Source organism: Eschrichtius robustus, chromosome 18, assembly GCF_028021215.1.
Source record: "Eschrichtius robustus isolate mEscRob2 chromosome 18, mEscRob2.pri, whole genome shotgun sequence".
Classification (NCBI taxonomy): domain Eukaryota; kingdom Metazoa; phylum Chordata; class Mammalia; order Artiodactyla; family Eschrichtiidae; genus Eschrichtius; species Eschrichtius robustus.
This window is the reverse complement of record NC_090841.1, coordinates 7,938,090-7,953,457: the sequence shown is the minus strand read 5'-3', so window position 1 is coordinate 7,953,457 and position 15,368 is coordinate 7,938,090. Positions and strand designations below refer to the sequence as shown.

Sequence of the window (15,368 nt, the reverse complement as noted above, 5' to 3'; positions counted from 1 at the left end):
GACCTAGAAGAATTAAAGAACAAACACCTAGAATTAAAGAACAAACAAACAGAGATGAACAATACAATAACTGAAATGAAAAATACACTAGGAAGGAATCAGTAACAGAATAACTGAGGCAGAAGAACGGATAAGTGACCTGGGACACAGAATGGTGGAATTAACTGCTGCAGAACAGAATAAAGAAAAAGAATGAAAAGAAATGAAGACAGCCTAAGAGACCTCTGGGACAACATTAACCACAACAACATTTGCATTATAAGGGTCCCAGAAGGAGACAGAGAGAGAGAAAGGACCCAAGAAAATATTTGAAGAGATTATACTCAAAAACTTCCCTAACATGGTAAAGGAAATAGCCACCAAAGTCCAGGGAGGGCAGAGAGTCCCAGGCAGGATAAGCCCAAGGAGAAACATGCCGAGACACATAGTAATCAAATTCGCAAAAATTAAAGACAAAAAAAAATTATCGAAAGCAACAAGGGAAAAACGACAAATAACATACAAGGGAACTCCCATAAGGTTAACAGTTGATTTCTCAGCAGAAATTCTACAATCCAGAAGGAAGTGGCATGATATATTTAAAGTGATGAAAGGGAAGAACCTACAACCAAGATTACTCTACCCGGCAAGGATCTCATTCAGATTCAACAGAGAAATCAAAAGCTTTACAGACAAGCAAAAGCTAAGAGAATTCAGCACCACCAAACCAACTCCACAACAAATGCTAAAGAAACTTCTCTAAGTAGGAAACACAAGAGAAGAAAAGGACCCACAAAAACAAACCCATAACAATTAAGAAAATGGTCATAGGAACATACATATCGATAATTACCTTAAAGGTGAATGGATTAAATGCTCCAACCAAAAGACACAGGCTTGCTGAATGGATACAAAAACAAGACCCATCTATATGCTGTCTACAAGAGACCCACTTCAGACCGAGGGACACATATAGACTGAATGTGAGGGGATGGAAAAAGATATTCCATGCAAATGAAAATCAAAAGAAAGCTGGGGTAGCAATACTCATATCAGATAAAATAGACTTTGAAATAAAGAATGTTACAAGAGACAAGAAAGAACACTACATAATGCTCAAGGGATCAATCCAAAAAGAAGATGTAACAATTACAAATGTTTATGCACCCAACACAGGAGCATCTCAATGCATAAGGCAACTGCTAACAGCTATAAAAGAGGAAATCAACAGTAACACAATAATAATGGGGGACTTTAACACCTCACACTAATGGACAGATCATCCAGACAGAAAATTAATAAGAAAACACAAGCTTTAAATGACACAGTAGACCAGATAGATTTAATTGATATTTATAGGACATTCCATCCAAAAGCAGCAGATTACACTTTCTTCTCAAGTGCACACAGAACATTCTCCAGGATAGATCACATCTTGGGTCACAAATCAAGCCTCAGTAAATTTAAGAAAATTGAAATCATATCAAGCATCTTTTCTGACCACAACGCTATGAGATTAGAAATCAATTACAGGGAAAAAAACGTAAAAAACACAAACACATAGAGGCTAAACAATACATTACCAAATAACCAAGAGATCACTGAAGAAATCAAAGAGGAAATCAAAAAATACCTAGAGACAAATTACAATGAAACATGACGATCCAAAACCTATGGATGCAGCAAAAGCAGTTCTAAGAGGGAAGTTTATAGCAATACAAGCCTACCTCAAGAAACAGAAAAATCTCAAATAAACAATATAACCTTACACCTAAAGGAACTAGAGAAAGAAGAACAAACAAAACCCAAAGTTAGTAGAAGGAAAGAAATCATAAAGATGAGAGCAGAAATAAATGAAATAGAAACAAAGAAAACAATAGCAAAGACCAATAAAACTAAAAGCTGGTTCTTTGAAAGGATAAACAAAACTGATAAACCTTTAGCCAGACTCATCAACAAAAAGAGGGAAAGGACTCAAATCAATAAAATCAGAAAGAAAAAGGAGAAGTTACAACAGACACCCCAGAAATACAAAGCATCATAAGAGACTACTACAATCAACTCTATGCCAATAAAAATGGACAACCTGGAAGAAATGGACAAATTCTTAGAAAGGTATAACCTTCTAAGACTGAACCAGGAAGAAACAGAAAATATGAACAGACCAATTGCAAGTAATGAAATTGAAACTGTGATTAACAATCTTCCAACAACCAAAAGTCCAGGACCAGAGGGCTTCACAGGTGAATTCCATCAAACATTTAGAGAAGAGCTAACACCCATCCTTCTCAAACTCTTCCAAAAAACTGCAGAGGAAGGAACACTCCCAAACTCATTCTATGAGGCCACCACCACCCTGATACCAAAATCAGACAAAGATTCTACAAAAAAGGAAAATTATAGACCAACATCACTGATGAATATAGATGCAAAAATCCTCAAGAAAATAGTAGCAAACAGAATCCAACAACACATTAAAAGGATCATACACCACGATGAAGTGGGATTTATCCCAGGGATGCGAGGATTCTTCAATATACGCAAATCAATCAATGTGATACACCATATTAACAAATTGAAGAATAAAAACCATATGATCATCTCAATAGATGCAGCAAAAGCTTCTGACGGAATTCAACACCCATTTATGATAAAAACTCTCCAGAAAGTTGGCAGAGAGGGAACCTACCTCAACATAATAAAAGCCATATATGACAAATCCACAGCAAACATCATTCTCAATGGTGAAAAACTGAAAGTATTTCCTCTAAAATCAGGAACAAGACAAGGATGTCCACTCTCACCACTATTATTCAACATAGTTTTGAAAGTCCTAAGCCATGGCAATCAGAGAAGAAAAAGAAATAAAAGGAACACAAACTGGAAAAGAAGAAGTAAAACTGTCACTGTTTGCAGATGACATGATACTATACGTAGAGAATCCTAAAGATGCCACCAGAAAACTACTAGAGCTAATCAATGAATTTGGTAAAGTTGCAGGATACAAAAATTAATGCACAGAAATCTCTTGCATTCCTATACACTAACAACAAAAGATCAGAAAGAGAAATTAAGGAAACAATCCCATTCACCACTGCAACAAAAAGAATAAAGTACCTAGGAATAAACCTACCTAAGGAGATAAAAGACCTGTACTCAGAAAACTATAAGACACAGATGAAAGAAATCAAAGATGACACAAACAGATGGAGAGACATATCATGTTCTTGGATTGGAAGAATCAACCTTGTGAAAATGACTATACTACCCAAAGCAATCTACAGATTCAATGCAATCCCTATCAAATTACCAGTGGCATTTTTTACAGAACTAGAACAAAAAAATCTTAAAGTTTGTATGGAAACACAAAAGACCCCGAATAGCCAAAGCAGTATTGAGGGAAAAAAACGGAGCTGGAGGAATCAGACTCCCTGACTTTAGACTCTACTAAAAAGCTACAGTAATCAAGACAATATGGTACTGGCACAAAAACAGAAATATAGATCAATGGAACAGGATAGAAAGCCCAGAGACAAATCCACGCACCAATGGTCAACTAATCTATGACAAAGGAGGCAAGGATATACAATGGAGAAAAGACAGCCTCTTCAATAAGTGGTGCTGGGAAAACTGGACAGCTACATGTAAAAGAATGAAATTAGAACACTCCCTAACACCATACACAAAAATAAACTCAAGATGGATTCGAGACCTAAATGTAAGAGCAGACAGTATAAAACTCTTAGAGGAAAACATAGGCAGAACACTATGACATAAATCACAGCAAGATCCTTTTTGACCCACTTCCTAGAGAAATGGAAATAAAAACAAAAATAAACAAATGGGACCTAATGAAACTTAAGAGCTTTTGCACAGCAAAAGAAACCATAAACAAGACGAAAAGACAACCCTCAGAATGGGAGAAAATATTTGCATATATTTTGAAGCAACTGACAAAGGATTAATCTCCAAAATTTACAAGCAGCTCATGCAGCTCAATATCAAAAAAACAAACCCAATCCAAAAATGGGCAGAAGACATAAATAGACATTTCTCCAAAGAAGATATACAGATTGCCAACAAACACATGAAAGGATGCTCAACATCACTAACCATTAGAGAAATGCAAATCAAAACTACAATGAAGTATCACCTCACACCAGTTAGAATGGGCATCATCAGAAAATCTACAAACAACAAATGCTGGAGAGGGTGTGGAGAGAAGGGAACCCTCTTGCACTGTTGGTGGGAATGTAAATTGATACAGCCACTATGGAGAACAGTATGGAGGTTCCTTAAAAAACTGAAAATAGAACTACCATATGATCCAGCAATCCCACTACTGGGCATATACCCAGAGAAAACCATAATTCAAAAAGACACATGCACCCCAACGTTCACTGCAGCACTATTTACAACAGCCAGGTCATGGAAGCAACCTCAACGCCCATCGACAGACGAATGGATAAAGAAGATGTGGTACATATATACAATGGAATATTACTCAGCAATCAAAAGGAACGAAATTGGGTCATTTGTAGAGATGTGGATGGACCTAGAGACTGTCATACATGGTGAAGTCAGAAAGAGAAAAACAAATATCGTACATTAACGCATATATGTGGAACCTAGAAAAATGGTACAGATGAACTGGTTTGCAGGGTAGAAATAGAGACACAGATGTAGAGAACAAACTGTATGGACACCAAGGGGGGAAAGTGGTGGGGGGTGGGGTGGTGTTGGGATGAACTGGGAGATTGGCATTGACATGTATACACTAATAGGTATAAAATAGATAACAAGAACCTGCTGTATACAAAATAAATAAAATAAAATTCAAATATGCAAAAAGAAAAAAGTATCAGTGGATCTCAATATGCTATTCCTAAAGAAATACGCATAAGCAGGGTTTCTCAACCACAGGATTACAGACATTTTGAACCAGATAATTCTTTTGTTGTGAGGGCTGCCCTGTGTGTTAAGAGGATGTTTAGCAGCATCGATGACCGCTATGTGCTAGTTGCCAACAGCACCCACCCCTCAGTTGTGACCATGTCTCTAGACATGGCCAAATGTCCCTCCCTCCTCCCCGCTCCCAGGGGGAGGGGCGGAAATCACCCCATTGAGAACCACTGCCAAAAGGGTAAAAACAAGTGTAGTGATAACTTTTTCTTTTTAAGCTCCTCACAGACAATACTAATTTGTTAACTTTGGCTGGTTCTATTTATAATCTACTCACAAAAGGGAACTATATAATAAAGTGTCAAACTTCTGGTTCCAGAGTGGATAAAAGCATGAACTTTACGTTCAGAAATTTATTTGTGAGGTTAGTTTGTTCTAAGAATTAAATGTGATAATACACATAAAATGCTTAGCACCTGACATATAGTACATTTCAACCACTATTTGGTGCTATTTTATACTTTATGCAGAAAATATGCAGCATAGCTTGGATCATTATGCAGTATTCTCAAAAGAGAAGTTGGTAAGCTATGTATCTTGAACAAATTTTTTTTGATGAAAATTTCCATCCACCTGAGGGGTGAAGAAAACTTTTCCAGCTGGTTCTCTCTCTCTCTCTCTGCTATAAGTAAAACATGAGGAGCCTTCAAATCTGCTCTCCTGATCCTATCACCCAACATTTCAATGGGAAAAACAGGCAGGTTGGTGGTTGAAATCCTTAACATGCAGAACATCCAAAAGAAAATCCACTTAAAAAAATACCAAAGGTAGGCTATTCAGGTCTTCCAAATACAATTTACTGGGTCCTATGTACAAAACCCTGGGGTGATTCTTACAACTTAATTTGTTTCTAAATGACTGCCTTCATTGTCCTCCCTTCAAAATTACCTGTTCCTGCTCCTCTTGCTTGTATCTCACCTAGATTTTGGCACCTCCATCCTTACAAACACACAAACTAGAACATCTGAGTGGTTCTCGGGACTTCCCTGGCGGTCCAATGGTTAAGACTCCGTCCTCCCAAATCAGGGGGCACGGGTTCCATCCATGTTTGGGGAACTGGGGAACTAAGATACCGCATGTCACACGACGCGCACAAAAAAGAAAAAGAAAAATTTGAGTGGTTCTCTACTCTTTCACTTCCCTCTTCTTTACTTGGTGAAAGTCATCAAATCCTACGGACAGTTCTTTGGAAGCATCTCAAATCCCCACCTCTCTTTCTATCCCATTCCCACTCAGTATCATGCCAAAGTGACGCTTCTATAAAACAAGTCTGAGTCTGTCGCTGCTCAACTTAAAATCCTCTACTGACTCCGGTCTGATTACAGGAAAGTCCAAACAGCTCAGTATGACCTAAAGGTAGTGCTATGACCTAAAGCTCACAGCACTATGAGACCACTGGTTTTCCAGCCTTACCCTCCTCTACTTCACTTCAACTTCCCCATCTTTTTCACGATGCCCCCCCTTCTCATTACTTCTGTGATCCACTGATGCTCCAAAAGCCCGAATGTCAATTGCTAACCCAGTAGGGACCCAGTTGCAGCACAACCAAAGTGTGAAGTTGGCTCTGGGGATAGCGAAAGAAGCAATTAAGCTTAATTCACAGCCCCATGTGCAAAATGGGGAAACCCAGAGAACCAGCTGTTCGAAGAAGGCCTTATACCCGTTTGAGCCTTCCCTCCAAGACCAAGTGGGCACGCGAACTGTCAAAGGTAAGGCCACAGCAGACTTGAGACCGAGGAACGGGATCGGCTTTCGGCGCCCAGCCCTGTCTGGTACCCAACCCAGCCGTCCAGAATCGCAGACTAAGACACGTCACTTGCAAAACCCAACCTTGGAAACCGAGGAGGAGCAGGGTTCCGTTAATTCTCCCCGTCTCCACGCTCCTTGGGAAAGCGGGGGCGGGGGAAACTCTGGTTTCTCTTCAGCATTTACCTCTCTGAGTTCAAACGAATGAATCTGTGACTCCATTCTAATTACCTTAACCACCACGCCTTCCCACCTGAACCTACTCCCATCCTTTCCCCCTCCCAGTCTAGCCCCTCCTTTCAGCGAGCAACCGTCCCATCGATCACCCCAGCTGTGTCCCCCTGCCCTATTTCAGGAGCTGAGGGAAACTACTCCGTCTTCTCCCTTACCTGCCGCGGGTCCTCCCCTTCTTCGCGCCGGATCGCTCCGAACTCCTGTTCCGGCTTGAGCTCCACACCACAGAGCAACGTTCAACCCACGTTCCCCTCAGCCTGCCCCTCCCCCACCGGCCCCTCAGCTAGAAAAGCAGCTTCCGGTTTGAGTCCGCGGCTAAAGAGTTCCCCTTCCTGCCCCGCGCGGGGCCCGAAAGGACGTAAGCGTGGCGGGGAAGGCGAGGACGGGAGCACTTCCGTCAGGCCTCCGCAGAGAGGCGTGGCTGTCCGCCCGGCTGCCGCAGTCGCAGTTTCAGCTGCGGCGACGACTAGGGGCGGGGCCGGTGGCTGCAGAGCCCGCCATATGTGAGTGGCTGGGTTTGGGGTGGCGACATTTCTGGAAGCTGCTGGAAAGCGCTCGAGTGGCGGAGGTGACGCCGGCGGCCAGGGGGTGGGGCGTGATTAAAACTAGTGCGCGGTCGGCAGCGGAGGGATTACGCTGAGGAAAAAAACGGGAACGCGTCTCGTTGCGCTCTGGCCGCGCGAGCCCGGGTCGGAAGGCGACGCGCCCTTGAGTGACTTGGGTGGGTGGGTGGGTGGGCGGGCGAGGAGGGAAGGGCTCCCCAGCCGGCGGAGGGTGCGATGGAGGCTCTTGGCCGGCGCCTCCTTGCAGCGCCGAGGTCACCGCGACGGCGGGCCGCGCGAGGCCCCCATAGTGCGCTCTCCTAAAGCTTCGGTGAGAGCCGAGCTGCCACAGAGCGTGTTCACAAAGGGTCACCACACACGGAGCTGCCCCTCCCTGTCTCCCTAAACCCCATCTGCGAGGCCAGGGGCTTTTCCACCAGGATTCTGGGTGTTTCTCCTCCTTTCCTCCCTCCCAGATCTTCTAACGGTAAGGGGAGTACCCGAGCACAGGGACTTTGCTCTCCAGGACCCATTCTTACTAGGCAGTGGCCGACGTGTCCCTGCTGCGCTCATTTCAGCTGCCCTGCCTTGTTTTAACTTCAGAGGAGGGGGGAGTTCTCATGGAGTTTCTAAGTTTAAGGCTCTGCTTTCGTAGGAAGGTCATGTGGTTTAAGGGACATCGTGACCGCGCGTGCTATTTCTGAGTCTGCGTTCTGAATCTTGGGGGCAGCATATTCCAGACGTCCTTCGCTCGATTGAGTTGTGTCCTGGATTAACAATCTGTAGTTTCTGACCATTTCTTTACAGAATAATCACCATGGGCATTTTGGACTGTGGCTTTTTTTTTTAAAGTGGTCTCAAACTAATTATATTCTGGAATAATGCTGATAATTTTGATAGGATGGTATAGAGAAGGAAGTCCCGTGTACCAAGAAATTCTTCAGTGAGAAGGAATTTTAGTTTTCGGTTCTTCTGAATGCAAATGGCCAAGAATCCAACAGAGAGTTTGTTTTGTTTTTCTCCAGAAAACTGAAAAATAGGCTGGTTGGTTTTTGTTTACCTTTTCTGTGGTTGTACTAGATACCTAACGTGCCGGTGTATTGGTTGTCAGATCTAGCTAATTAGATTTTCTTTTATTTTAATGAGTTATGATGAAAATGCGAGGATGTAGTAAGTGTTTCTTCCTGAAATAGTAGCGGTAATTCAGAAGGTTTTTCTTTTTCACCCCTGGTATTTCCATTTTTAGAATGGAATACACTTTTTTGTAATGAACACTTGCTGAAAACGTCATGCATTGAACAAATAATTGATTCAGTTAAAATGTCGCTAAAATTTTAAGATTGAAAGTCAACATGCCCAAACTGAATCATATCAGTCGTTGTTGTCTGCAAAGTTGATTTATAGTCTTTTAGTGCAAATTTGATTTTTTGCCGGGAGAAATTCTTTAATAGTAACAGAAACAAAATGGAGGTGGGGCTTGAGTTGTGGAAAGAAAAGAATGGATTTTAGTGTGTGCTGTGTTTTGATTCCAGAACTTTTCCTCTTGTAAAAAGCAGAAAAAGGCATAAAAGAGTTTATACGATTAAAGGAAGGATACTAATGTAGAAGTCAATAAGGAGAGGTTGACTAGAAAACTCCCCTTTCGTTTGTATTCGAGTAATGGTCCGAAGGTGAGAAAATTTGTGTACATTTCTGCTTATTTCTCACCAATATATTTGGAATGCCTCTTTCTATGAACATTGGTCCCCAAGAGTGCAGTTACCTTCCAGTAGGATTCAAGCTCATTGCCTCCATACCCTTGTTAGCAATGTATAAAACTCCTGTCAGGAGAAGTTTTATTTACCTATTTTCATTTAAAAAACTAACATGATTTAATCAAATGGAGTTTTTTATAAATTAATAATAAGCAGCCCCAATAGGAATACAGTGTTGTACAATTAGGATTTTTTTTTTCCTCTTCTCACATTTTCAGCTTTTGCCCCCCTCTGCTAGATTGGATTCCTTAATAACAAAACAAGTCTGCCCAAACATGGGATATAAAAGCTGCCTGCTATAACTGCTTGTTCTGGGCTCATCAAAAAGATGAATGTCGAAGTGACTAACCATATTTTCTAGCAGCACCGTTGTGAGTACAGTCTGTAGTCTCGTATCTAATTCCAACATTCAGAAGGCTTTGAAACCAGAAACGTTTTAAGCTTGGAGACAAAATTCATTTGGTAGCAAACTACAACCTGAACTAATGAAAAGTTATATATATTCTGTATTTATCGCATATGTTTTGCTGAAGAAATATTAATATGTTTGATTATGGGGTGCTGCTCTTGGCCACTGGTATATGAGGTGTTACATAATGGTTTGTGTGCCTTGTGACATTCTTTAATTTCCGAAATTTCTTATTTCTAAAACACATTCAGCCCCTGGGTTTTGGTTAAGGAATGTGAACCTATATTGATATTTTTGGCAGTACACTTGTGCTAGGCATTCACATATTTATTTATTTTTTTTTTGTTTTTTTTTTTTTGCCATGTTTCTTAGGTTTTTTTTAACATCTTTATTGGAGTATAATTGCTTTACATTGTTGTGTTAGTTTCTGCTGTATAACAAAGTGAATCAGCTATACGTATACATATATCCCCATATCCCCTCCCTCTTGCATCTCCCTCCCACCCTCCGTATCCCACCCCTCTAGGTGGTCACAAAGCACCGAGCTGATCTCCCTGTGCTATGCAGCTGTTTCCCACTAGCTGTTTTACATTTGGTAGTGTATACATGTCCATGCCACTCTCTCACTTCATCCCAGCTTACCCTTCCCCCTCCCCATGTCCTCAAGTCCATTCTCTACATCTGTGTCTTCATTCCTGCCCCTAGGTTCTTCAGAACTTTTTTTTTTTTTTTTTTAGATTCCATATATATGTGTTAGCCTATGGTATTTGTTTTTCTCTTTCTGACTTACTTCACTCTGTATGACAGACTCTAGGTCCATCCACCTCACTACAGAGAACTCAATTTCATTTCTTTTTATGGCTGAGTAATATTCCACTGTATATATGTGCCACATGTTCTTTATCCATTCATCTGTTGATGGACACTTAGGTTGCTTCCATGTCCTGGCTATTGTAAATAGTGCTGCAGTGGGGTGCATGTCTCTTTTTGAATTATGGTTTTCTCAGGGTATATGCCCAGTAGTGGAATTGCTGGGTCGTATGGTAGTTCTGTTTTTAGTTTTTTAGGGAACCTCCATACTGTTCTCCATAGTGGTTGTATCAATTTACATTCCCACCAGCAGTGCAAGAGGGTTCCCTTTTCTCCACACCCTCTCCAGCATTTGTTGTTTGTAGATTTTCTGATGATGCCCATTCTGACCAGTGTGAGGTGATACTTCATTGTAGTTTTGATTTGCATTTCTCTATTAATTAGTGATGTTGAGCATCTTTTCATGTGCCTCTTGGCCTCTTGACCATGAACCCGCGGAGAACTTTTGTGCATATAATTTAAAGTTTGCTTCAAGTTTTGTTTGCTATAACCTTTCCTTTGCTACATCATAGCATGCTCCTTTTTTCCAGAGTCATTGCACTTGCTTTGTATATCTTGGGTTCTTATTGATAGATTGGTATGGGTCAGCATTGTATTGAGAACTTATTAAAAATGCAGTTGCTTGGGTCCCATTCCTGATTTTATGGGTTTGGCATGGGGGAGGTCACGGCATCTGTGTTTTTACCTTTCTCCTTCAGATTTTCTGATTCTCAAAGGTGATCATAATTTCTCACATATTTGGTAGTAATTATGTGCTTCTTATAGGTTATATTTGTTACGTAATTCTTATATTATTATGTAACCTTTCAGGTGTTCTAGTTTATACCCAAATAGGCCATAAACTCCACAAGGGCACAAAATACCCGTATAGTACTTTGTACTTAGTTTAAAGGTTGATAAGTTGCCCCCCCTTTTTTTTCTTTTCCCTACTGAAGTTTGGATCCAGTTTAGAAATAGGACACAGAGTCAGATAGATGAAGATTCAAATGTAAGTTTATTTTATTTATTTATTTATTTATTTTTATTTACAACAGTTTTACTGATCCTGTGTTAAGACCCAATGTTTCCACTCTCAGTTTTTTTAAAGTTGCAAATGCAACCCTGATTTTTCTTTTAAAAGATTACAATGTACATTACATTTTATGAAGGGAAGCAAAGAGTTAATTACAAGATGCAAAAAGATAAGAAAGAGACAAACTACAGCGTGAGTATTGTTCAGAGGTAGTAAGTGAGCACTCTAAGCTACAGAACATGTTGAAGTTCTGTTGGTTTGTATGAGTTCGCATGAGGTAATAAAGCTGTGTTTTGGTTGGTGAGATGTATAAATACTCTTTTGATACACTATGTGCAACACTCCAGAGAGCAGGGCCTTTGTGAATGCCCAGAGGACGTAGCAAACCTTGACAAGTCTGTGCAGCACCCAGTGCACGCCATGAAACCCCAGACGGATCTCGTGGTCACCTCTATCAGCAGCAAGTATCTTCAGCTCTCAAAACAATATGGATCCATAATTTAATTACCGAGCAGACTCTGGGCACTGGTGCTTTCAGAGAGCGAAAAGATGCTACCGGTCTCTGATCTAATTATAACATAAGAGATCGAAACCCAAGTGTGACGAGGAAGATTCTTAAACACAACCATCATTAACAGGTAGCCAAACAGCTCCTGTATTCCAGCTCCATTAGTGATACGAAAGAAGGACAATCAAAGTCTGCAATGGAAATATGCAAGAAGTTCAATTTAGGTGAGGTGAGTCTTTGTATCTGCTTTAGCGACTGAGGTTTAGCATGTATTGTACTTTTTACCCTTAAGGCCAAGTAATTGGCAAGTGAGAAACCGTTAGTGTAAAATATTGGTAATAAATTATAATAAAATAACTATAGGACTGTCAACAATGTTAAATCTTGGCCTAATTGGATAAAGTGCTTTTTTTTAACAGTGTGTGTTTTTAAGTATAAATACAAATGATTATGATTCCTTAAAAAACAGATTTACCAAGTTCTCTAATAAGACAAGGTTTTACAGTAAAGCTGTAGATGGTGGGCTACAAAAACGCTTTCCTTTTCCTCCTGTTGCTCTGAGTACACTTATCAAGGCATGTCAGCTCAGGGAAGAGTGTTGCCAGAGATTAGTTAGAAGTATCAGAGTGCACACTTCCTGGGCCTTCTGTAGGAGAAGTCACAGAAGATGGAGTTGTTGCGTCCTGCCAGCCTCCATTAGCGTTTACGTTATGTGGACTGTACAGTGAGTTTCCTCCAAGGACATCACTGTAGCCTCCCATCTGATTGATAACATGACGGAGGGTATCCACCAGAATTTGGCGTGGTGGGTGAGTTGGTCTGGTGGTTCTGCACGGCTGCGGCCACTGCGTGTGCAGCTGTCACGGCTGTCTTTGCAGCGTAGAGATTGGCTTCTTCCTGAAACTTGCCGATATTCTTCTTGTACCTGATTCGTTTGTTGCCAAACCAGTTGGATACCTGTGACACTGTGATGCTGCATTTCTTGGCCAGCTCCTCTTTGGCTTCTTCACTGCGGTAGGGGTTGCTGAGGTGTGAGTAAAAGTATTCATTCAAGATTTCTGTGGCCTGTTTACTGAAGTTACGCTTTTTTCGTCTGGCATCAAGGAACCTTGATGTTAAAATCATAACTGCTCCACAAGTGCTTTGTTTGAGCTGCATCTGAATGGAACTGAATTTTCGATGGATGATGCCTACCATTCTTTCCGTGTCTTTTGGGGAAATGGGACGTGTTCTACTCTGCTCTCGGAGAAGGTTCATCACGTGTGTAGTGAGTTCATTACATGCCTTTCTCAGGACCTGAAACCCCTTCTGCCAGAAGCATGTTGTCCAGTCGCATTAGCTGGGGATCGGGAGGGTCCTCCTCCTGGGCTCCTCTGATGCCGAGACCTGCTAGTGTTGGAGGGTCTCCTGCAGAGGCAGGGGCGGCTGAGGCTCACCGTGGGGACAAGGACACGGGCAGCAGAAGTTGTGGGAAGTACTCCTTGGCGTGAGCCCCCCTAGAGTCCGCCCAAATGTAAGTTTAATTACCGAAAAAGTTGTTTGGAAAATGCGGCTGAGGTTTGCAGCAACAGTGAGCTTCCTAGTGTTGCGCTCCAGAATCACGCAGACTTAAACCTCAGGTTTCAGTGTCTGCAGGAGTAAAGCTTGTCCCACTACGTTTACTGTGTGACAGAGCAGACCAGAACAAATGGCTCTCTTCGGTCAGACAAATGCGAAATGGAAAGGAGAGGAGAAGTAGCTGAGCCTCAGAATTCCTTCTCTCAAACTTGTCATCAGACCAGTTACTCCCTCCTACCTAGGGAGGAGTTAATGAGAGGTTAGAGGTCAGCTGTGACTGTTACCCTAAGGAAGTTGCATGTGGAGTATGAGAGAGCTTTTTGCCCTCAGTGGTACTCAGTAGGTATTTGTTAGTGGGTTTTTTCACTACCTTACATTGCATCAGCATGCTGTGATTTTTAATACCTAAATGAGTAGTTACAGAGTTATAACTTCAACCAGTCAAATTAGTATATATTATTATATTATCCTTTGCTTTGTAAGAAATTTCCCCAAAACAGCTTAAAAGACAAACATTTATTATTTCACATAGTTTTTGATGGTCAGGAAACTGGGAGCGGTTAGCTGAGTGGTTCCAATTCAGGGTCTCCTGTGGTTGCATTCATCTGAAGGCTGCTTGAGTGTCCTCACAGCATGACAGCTGGCTTTCCCCCAGAGCAAGTGTCTGAGAGAGAGGCAGAAGCCCCAATGTCTTTTATAATATAGCCTTAGAAGTGACACACCATCGCTCTGTTGTACAGATCCACCCTGATATAATGTGGGAGGGATGTACCCAGGCTGTAAGTACCGGGAGGCAGGGCCCACTGGAGCCCATCTTGTAGGCGGCTACCACAAATATATAACGTTGGTTTGATTTTGTTACGTCACGTTGCTTCATATGAGAGCAAGTAATTCAGTAATGTTTGATATCCCATTAAAATTGTTAAAGTATTAAGGTAGTTCTGTGAAATAACTGTGTTTTTGTATATATTACTGTATAATTTCCTAGCTGGAGAATAAATTGAGAGGATGATTTTCCGCTGCTGGTTGGTCCCTCCCTCTCGTCTAGCTCTGCGTCTAAATCTAAAGTTTACATAGTATGATTATGGTCTTCCAGATAGTCTGTGAAAGTTCAAGTGACCTACAGGCTGACTTATTATAAGGTAATAATAGCTACAGTTTTGATTTTTATATGAATTAATAATTCTGATCTTAGGGAAGGTGCTTCTTAAAGTCTGATTCCCAGCTTCTGATTTATTCAAGGGAGGGTTTTTTGCAGTCGTAATCAGGGTGAGGTGGACTGGACAGCTGGTGAAGGGCGTTTACCTCCCTGAGGTGGTCCATGGGCCCAAAGGAGTCGCCGTCACTCTAAGCAAGCACCAGTGGTTTGATTCAGATTCCAGTGCAAAGGCATTAAAAATCATTAACCAAAAATCATTAACCATTTTATTTTACTCATTTATTTCATCATATGAGATGAACTCACTTATTTCGTCCTAATTTAGATCTCATATAACATGCTAAATAATTTCAGGTTTTGTAAGATAAAAAAATAGCAATGCAAGTTAGAGGGAACTTGAAATGTTCATTGAATTAAAGAGTATAAAATTCATTTGTATAAAACATTCTATTTTTAATGTTTTCCAACACTGTGGAAAAGACAGTAATTTGAAGATTATGGCAGAAAATGTTTTAAGATAAATTGACAACGCCTAAATGTTCCTTGGAATTCTAGCTGTAAAAATTGTTGGGTCGATTTGCATTTTAAGTTGCTTAAAGAATGTTCATTAAGCTGTTTAAAGAATTTATATATGAA

The 15,368-nt window shown here is 41.0% G+C and overlaps 1 protein-coding gene, 1 long non-coding RNA gene and 1 pseudogene across 3 annotated transcripts in view; 1 reads left to right on the top strand and 2 right to left on the bottom strand.

The window, feature by feature from the left end:
* USPL1 (ubiquitin specific peptidase like 1) overlaps nt 1-7,173 on the bottom strand; it is a 39,272-nt gene extending 32,099 nt beyond the window's left edge. For both annotated transcript variants that reach the window (XM_068526872.1, XM_068526873.1), the window contains exon 1: nt 7,077-7,173. The gene's annotated coding sequence lies outside the window, so the exon portion shown is untranslated. The remainder of the gene's footprint in view (nt 1-7,076) is intronic.
* Nucleotides 7,174-7,708: 535 nt separating this feature from the next.
* The window catches only part of LOC137752201 (uncharacterized), a 103,933-nt gene continuing 96,273 nt past the window's right edge, over nt 7,709-15,368 (top strand). The window contains exon 1 of the long non-coding RNA XR_011071083.1: nt 7,709-7,950. This is a non-coding gene — a long non-coding RNA (uncharacterized lncRNA). The remainder of the gene's footprint in view (nt 7,951-15,368) is intronic.
* On the bottom strand, nt 12,552-13,402 carry LOC137751971 (pre-B-cell leukemia transcription factor 3 pseudogene; annotated as a pseudogene).